Source organism: Micrasema longulum, unplaced genomic scaffold (genome assembly GCF_059751315.1).
Source record: "Micrasema longulum isolate JH-2025_06_02 unplaced genomic scaffold, ASM5975131v1 h1tg002555l, whole genome shotgun sequence".
Taxonomy (NCBI): domain Eukaryota; kingdom Metazoa; phylum Arthropoda; class Insecta; order Trichoptera; family Brachycentridae; genus Micrasema; species Micrasema longulum.
Window position 1 is genome coordinate 96,955 of NW_028279694.1, and position 8,814 is coordinate 105,768.

Genomic DNA, 8,814 nt, shown 5'->3' on the forward strand with positions numbered 1-8,814 from the left:
ATTGGTGTCCTGAGGAAGAGACGTGTACGTCTCGAAACCGGTAGACATGTAAAAGTCGTTAAGTAGTCATTTCATGAAACGTTTGACACAAAGTCAATGCTTTAAATTTTTTTTTGTATGGGTGGCTAAATAAAACACTACTTCAAACAATGGTTTATACCTCTACGTGTATTAGACTTAGTATTTTGTAGACACTGTTAAAATTATAAAATAGAATAATATGCATTACTAAATTGTGCCTAAATAAGAAAGCTTGCGTAGCTTCGAAACCGATCGGTAAATAAATAAATATATTATTAAGTGGGAATATATATTTTGCAGTGCTTAATGGGGCGGGAGGCTTATTTTTCTATCTGGATTGCCTAGAAATGAAATTCGTTTTATGAAACCTTTTTCACCGCCATTGCCTGTCATTCACAAATCCAACATTTCATTATTTTCTTGGGGGTGATTTGTAAGCGTAGAATGAGGGCTGGGGGTGAATTCGTATCAAATGATTACATTACGCATTCATTGGTAGTTAGCTGTCAAACATTTTGTGGACTATGAAATATACAACTTACACTATTACGTGGCTTGGATTCTTTTGGGCGGCTTTTTTTATTTATTTAGGACTACAAATCTAGTTCTCGGCGTTATCACAGGTCAAGTTACCTGTTACTTTTCAAAGTTACTACTACATTTTTATATAAGTATATTTTTTTTATTATGGGTAACTTATATAGCGCCATTTTCGTAATATTTATTTATTTATTTATTTATTAACATACACGGCATAATTGCCTTTTACAAATTTATAATATAAACATATAAGGTTTGATATTTTTTAAACTACATATTTGCACTCAAAACTAAGGAACAATAATCAAGCCTAAAAATTATATAACATAATATTAAAAAAAAAAAAAGTTTAAATAAAACAAAAGTTTGAAATAAAAAGTATACGAGAACTTTAAAAATTAATATAAAAAGTAAATCAAATTTTAAACATAATAAGGTTTATAATAAAAATATATATAAAAAAAAAAAAAAAACAGAAAATCATATATGAAGTAACTACATTAAATATGATTACTGCTCATCTTTGAAAAAGTTTATAAGGTTTGTTCTATAAGAACAATACCCCACATTAAATATATCCGATATGTGGGAACAACTATTGCCGAGTTCATGAAGTCGGCTAAATACGGCAATATAATACCTCAATTGCGCTTTACATAGTGATTCTATAGATAAATAAACTTATTGAATTTGTAATTTAATTTTTAAAAAATATTTTGTTGTCACATGCTACGGATTTATTCAAACGATTTAGAGAACAAGTGGGTTTTAAGTTTTTCCGAAACATCACTTCACTTTCACAGCCTCGCACCTCTGTTGGGTGAGCATTCCATGCAATAGGGCCTGCGACCGCAAATGCGCGTTCACTAAATTTAGTGCGCTGTTTGCGTAGAGGTATAATAACTTTTCCTCTCGCCGTAGACGTAGCTGATCTAAGCGTGAGACGCCTGTCAGCTAGTTCCTCTGGAATGCATAGTTCCCTTAGATAATCTGGAGCAGAGTTGTGCAGTGATTTATACATATTACTACTACCATCACGCCATTTCCTCGTAGGGGTAGGCAGAGAGAATGGACCGCCACACATGTCTTTCCTGGCATACATTTTTAGCTTCTTCCACATTCATACATCTTGTCATACATGCCCTTCGGTTCTGCCTGCTTTTGACATTACCAGACTTAAGATTTTGGTTTATCTGATCATGCCAAGTCTTTCTTGGTCGTCCTCGCCTCACGTTATCGTTTAATTATAATTTTCTCCATATATACTTTTTTTACCATTCTTTCGTAGTCCATTCGTTTTACGTGACTAAACCATCTCCGATACCCTTTTTTAATCTTATCAATTATACCTGATTCAGATTTACACTCTCGCCTGATTTCATCATTCGTATCCTTGTCGTATATTGATTTCACACACATTCGTCTTAGATATCGCATTTCAACCGCTTTCACTCGGGTTTCATCCTTCCTCTGCCAGTTCCATGTATCACTTCAATACATAAGTGTTGGGACTTAAACTCCGTTTTGCACTGCCAGTTTAGCTTCGATTGACATTTTTATTGGCAATTACTGTGCTTATAGTCCTTAAAATGTAATATGATTAGAATGACAGTTGTTTCATCAGTTATTTCATGCAATCATGAAATTCTGTTTCCGAAAATTGAAATAAAAAACCCAAAAACAAGCCTATTATAGTGTGTTTCACACAATTATTCGCCAAAAAATTAGACATTTATACCTTTTCATGAACAACATCAAATGAATGATTTTTTTATTCGATGAATTTACATTGATCAATTTGTCCCATCTCTAACGTTATTGCAAAATGATGTAACTTTGTAAGAACGTCTTTAAAAATAAGGTTTAGTTTAGTTTTAAAACTGATTTTATATGTTAAAGTTGATTTATGTTTCAATCATTGTATTGAAAAATAAATTAACACCCCAGATACAAATGATTTTTCGTGTGTCAATATAAATAACTCCTTTGACGTTACTACCACGTGAGAACACGGGACCGGGACACAACGCACGGTTATTATAATCACGTGTTTACACGGCTCCGGGATGCAAAGCACAAAAAGGGGTGAGACCCCGTATATGTGCGAACATTGCAATGCGCAATGTGGCTCTTTATAAAGGCCAATGTTGGCAAAATTTAATTGTTTTAAATAAATATGAGGAGTTTCAATTAATTTAACCTTGTATTTTCATAATTATGACACTTTTAAGAAACCCTTTACAAAGCATGAAATTTTACAAAAATGGGCCGGGCACAAGGTGAATTCTATGTGTATTTGGCCCTTACCAAAGTGTTAACAGAGACATAATAATATTTTGAGTTTTTCCAAATTTTTGTAGACAAGGACTGGATTGAACTCCCTGGGGAGCTGTTTATATTAACATATTACAACAGAGATGAAGAACATTTAAATAAGGTAACTCAAAATATTGTTGATAAATAACCTGGTCTATGAAGAAGTATAGAAATTGAAAAAAATAATATTTTCAGGCGTTGCCTAGTATGCAGGTGAAATAATTCAATTAGATGAATCTCACCCGCATAAATAAAGGTTTCAGCTCTTTAACTTCACAAACATCAACAGATGAAAAAATTGAAGGAATATAGATGTTCAAATAAAGGCAGAATGGTGAATGTTACACAGTGTGTAAAGTGGCCACTTAAACCAGCCAATGACAGGTCATAAGCCCTGTAGATGCCTGGACTTATATATTATCTTCTCTTAAATGTTCTTCATCTCTGTTGTAATATGTTAAGAGACAAATTATTTTAATATGTACATTCTTTTACTTATTGCTCTTAATCGCTTACACAATTTTCTAATATGTACATCCCATTTGAAATTACAATCTATAGTTAAACCTAAATAAAAATACTGCTCAATATTTTCAATATTTTCACACATGCACGGTTGCATAATATCACTATGGATACTCGTATATTTATGTGATAAAATTGACGGTGTTGTGTGAGTTCTATAGTTTGGTGATCTTATGTGCATAATTTTGGTTTTCTTTGAGTTAATTATTTTACCTACGACATGGAACCGTGTTCCCTTCATAGCAATTTTTACTTTTGGAAACCGGCAGGAGTCACACGGTGCGAGATCTGGCGAATACGGAGAATGATCAAGCAAAAGAATGCGCATGTCCGCTAAAAACTACTTCACAGGTGGAGAATTGTAAGCTGGCGCGTTGTCCCGGTGCAGAATCCATAACTTTCTTTCACAAATCTGGTCTTTTTTTCCTAACTCTTTCCTTTATTGTAATGGTATCTCCGCAGGTCTACCAATGAATAAAATGCCACACCTACAGTCTTTATTAAATGCCGCGGCGAGACTTATTTTTGGAATCTCTAAATTCAGTCATTTCACTCCACTACATCGGGAATTACACTAGCTACGTTTTCCACAAAAGGTGGAATACAAACTCTGTTGGCTTATGTATAAGTCACTGCACAACTCTACTCCGGAATATTTAAGGGAACTCTGCTTTTCAGATGAACTAGCTGACAGATATCTTACGCTTAGATCAGCTACATCTATTTATTTATTTATTTTACACTTTTTATACATATGCAATATATATACATATACAATAAATATACATATAAGGGCGAGCATATTGCCTTAAGGCAATTTTTTTCTACCTACCCAAACCGTTCAGTTTGAGAAAATTATAAATACATGGACATATTGAATCTTACAATTTTATACAAAAATTGAAAAAAAAAATGAACACTAAAATATGAAGAGAAGAGAGGGGATGGGAAGGAAAGAAGAAGGATAAAGGAATAATTCAAATATTTAGATAGTGACATTTCAATCTTGACTTAAATGTAAATAAAGAAGGGGCGTCTCTAACATTAGTATGTAGATTATTCCACAATCGAGCAGCTACTACTGTGAAAGAGGAGGCAAGAAAATTAGAGCGATGACAGGGTATTAAAAGGGTTCTCTCATTACTAGAACGAAGAGATAGTCCGTGTTGTGAAAGAGGTTGGATGAGCTCTCTCAGATAAACAGGCGAAGTGGGATTATTTAAAATATTGTGAAGAAGTGATAGAATGTGAATGTTGGATCTACGTCAAGAGAAAAAGTTTTTATACCTCTACGGCTCTACGCAAACAGTTCACTTAATCCGGTGAACGTGCATTTGCGATCGTAGGTCCTTTGCATGGAATGCTCTCCCAAAAGAAGTGCAAAACTGTGCGAGTAAAGTGATGTTTCGGAAAATCTTAAAACCCACTTGTTCTCTAAATCATTTGAATAAATCCGTAGCATATGATAACAAAGTAAATTGTTTTTACATAAATAACAAATTAAAAAAAAAACAATTCATAATAAAAATGAGTATTAAACAATTGCATTTAGTAAAAAAGAAATATTCGAGGAAAAAGAAGAACTTAAAACTAAATTTCACCTTCCACGTACCTCCTCAAGTAGTATTTTTTTACATGAATACAGTCATTATTTGGCGTTCTGTTGGACTCCGATAGCCAGTTGTACTCGCTACAAGCGAGGTACAGCAGAGACCTTAGACCATACCTTGTCGTGCGTGATCCAGGTACGTGAATATTTTGACTCTGTCGCGTATTATACTGATGGACGTCACGATTGAAGGTATAGTCAATATTAGTGAGAGTCTTTATTTATTTACACCTTGAAGCACCGTTTTTGCAATCTCATAATACGGTATGACCAAAAATGGGATACCTTCACAATAGTTGTTGCACAAAAATATAATTAGGTTACGAAAATATTTTTTGCTGTGGGAGAAATAGTCAAAAAAAGAGGGAGGGGTTGGAGGGAGGTGCGCGAGTTCAATAGGGATGGGGTTTATTTAATTTACCATTACGACGGAACATCGTATAACGGGCTATATTGAAACGTTGCTTGAGTATTGATTAAAGGAACATTATTTTTTAAAGCTTTCCTAATTTGAAATATTTCCATATTATTTACTTTTAACGCTTATTATTTGTTTTACAGATTTTAACTCTAAATTCTTAAATTAAAATCTAAATTTCAACTTTTCATTATTTATTTATAGAATCACTTTGTAAAGCGCCCTTGAGGTATTATGTTACGAAAATGGCGCTACATAAGTTATTCATAATAAAAATAATAATAATTCCCCTAACTTGATAAGGACTTCTTTGTAGTATTTTTGAATAACAGTTTAAAAACAGTAATGAAAACACCCTTGATGTTGAAGAAACAATCAGCATTGCCTTCGATTCGGACTTGCTCATTCGTGCTTTTTTGATCTCTTTCCGACATTCAGATAACCATTTTAGCAATTTAAAAACTTACGCACGTAACATAATATTTTTACAAAACCCCTCCTTTGACATTTGATAGCATTTCGTTGGCGATTTTTAAAATTTACACAAGAAATTTCAAGAGGTTAATTCGCTGTTCAATTTTCATTTCAACCAAGCAACAGTGTCCTCTACAACCTAATGTTATTTTAATGAGTTAAAAGACATTATTGCTGTGGCTCTAATTTATTAAGTTTTTGATTATCCCAGCCAGCGAACCTAATGATCGTCAATTAGAAAGTCTAAAATAGTGTCAGCCTCGCATTGTAGTGGTCTGCGCGTGTGCCTACCATGTAAGAGGTCTCAGGTTTGATTCCCGGCATGGTTGACATTTATTTTATTTATTTATTTGTACTTTTACCACTTTGTTTTTTTTTACAGAATAATGTTCCCTTACTGGAGTGTCCCGTGCCGAGGGAAACATATTACAGTAATTATAATGAAATATGCCTTAATTAGTTATTTGACAAAGTTAACATAATAAGAAAATAACAACAACAACAAACCATTACGCCGTTTCTCTGTAGGGGTAGGCAGAGAGGAAAGAACGCCATAACACTCTATCTTGGCATACAGGCCTCGCTTTCTCGCTTTTATTTATATAATAAATTACAATGTACTTCATTCAAGAATTTTCAGTTACAAACAAAAATGTTTAAAAAAAAACACCTTTAGTAATTAAATATACATAGACAACAGTACCGTTAAGGTTGTATTAAAATTAATACAGTTGTGTTTGCGTATTGTCCTGGGGCTGTTTTCTAGTTTTAATTGACATACAAATGATATGCTCGAGTGTACAGAAATTAGAACGTGTCTAAGATAAATATTTATTAAGTTCTAGTGTTATTTTAGCAAAACGATTTAGCTCCTAGAGTTAATATTGCTTGTAATTTGTAAATTATTCATCAATTCTACCCTTTCCGACAGGGACGGCGACGCGACGCCGGGGGAGTTCCCAATGCTTCCATTGTGCGTCAAAATTAAGGATTACTAAAATCATAAACTCTGTTGAGATTCGCTCTGAGTAATCACCACGATTTACGTATGGGCTTGATATGTTTTACTTGTGACGAATATCTCTCGTCTTTACTGTGAAATGTCGCGAAAGGACCACTTAACACGAATTGCCTCAATCCGCACGGCTCGGTGAAATAAGGGCGAGTGGATACTCACGGAGACCAGGCAAACCACTTGCCCACTGCGTGATATCGCATGATTGGCCCATTTCACACCACGGCAAAAATCTACACGGCATGCTACTACTACTACTACTACTACTACCATCACGCCATTTCCCCGTAGGGGAAGGCAGAGAGAATGGACCGCCACACGCGTCTATTCTGGCATGCATTTCTAGCTTCTTCCACATTCATACATCTTGTCATACATGCCCTTCGGTTCTGTCTGCTTTTGACATGACCAGACTTAAGATTTTGGTTTATCCGACCATGCCACGTCTTCCTTGGTCGTCCTCGTCTCACGTTACCGTTCATTTTCGCCATATATACTTGTTTTACGTCTATTCGTTCTACGTGACCAAACCATCTCAGAGACCCTTTCTTAATCTTATCAATTATACTTGTCTCAGATTTACACTCTCGCCTGATTTCATCATTCGTAACCCTGTCATACATTGATTTCCCACACATTCGTCAGACATCGCATTTCAACCGAGTTCACCTTGCTTTCATCCTTCCTCTGCCAGTTCCATGTTTCACTTCCATACATAAGTATTGGGACTAAAACTCCGTTGTGCACTGCCAGTTTAGCTTCGATTGACATATTTTTATTAGAAATTACTGTGCTCAGTGCTCCGTTCATTTTGTTGCCCGCATTCACTCTTCTTTCAACATCTTTTTCGACTCTTGCATCTCTTGAAAACATGCTTCCCAGATACACAAATTCTTCTACTTGCTCGAGACATTCGTTGTTTACATTTATTATACAGTCAGTAACGTCACTATCCCTTTCAAATACCATTACTTTTGACTTACTTTCGTTCATTGCCAATTCGCTCTCCAGGCATACATCATACATTCTAGAGACTATTTGCTGCAAATCAGCCTTGCTGCTTGCTAACAGAACTGCATCGTCAGCATACAACAAGCAGCTTACTGAAAAATTATCTATTTTTTCTCCAATACCCATACATTCTCTCTTTCATACAGTTGTCTAGTTTCCATATGTAAATGTTATTTACTATAAAATACCTAAATTTTGTAAATGGTGTCTAGGATTCCAACTGCCCATGCGCTTACGCTTAGTATCTGAAGACGTGTTGTAATCCTACTCCTTTTTATTATTATTTTTATTTCATTAATACACTAAATTTCTTTGTCAATTTTAAAAGTGTGAAAATACGGGCTAGATTTCCTACCATCCATGCGCCCTGTAGCTGCAAGATGTGCTGTAATCAAGCTCCTATCTGTTATAATTTAATTGATTTCAATTGAAAACGAGGAACTAGAATCCCAACCGTCCATGCGCTCTGTAGCTGCAAGACGTGCTGGGATATTTATTTATTGTACAGCGCCCTTGAGGTGATTTTCACTAAAATGGCGCTATATAAATTATCCAACTATATAATAATAAAAATACTTAATAGTTTTATTCCACTTTTATTCATAATTTTTTTTAAATATTTTTTTTACCAGTGACCGGGTTTTGTCGTGTCCGACATCGTCAGACTGGTGAGTCCAAAAAGAGTAAAAAATTCATAAAAAAAAATATATACAAATAAAAGGGGAATAAAACTATAAAGTATTTTAATTATTACAATAAAATAAAATAAAATAAATAAATAAAACCCTGTAGTCATTTGTTTACCTGTAACAGATGATCGATATTTCCCGTGCACTATTAGATGCGCTGAATTTGATTAATTAATGAAGTGTTCACTGCTTAATT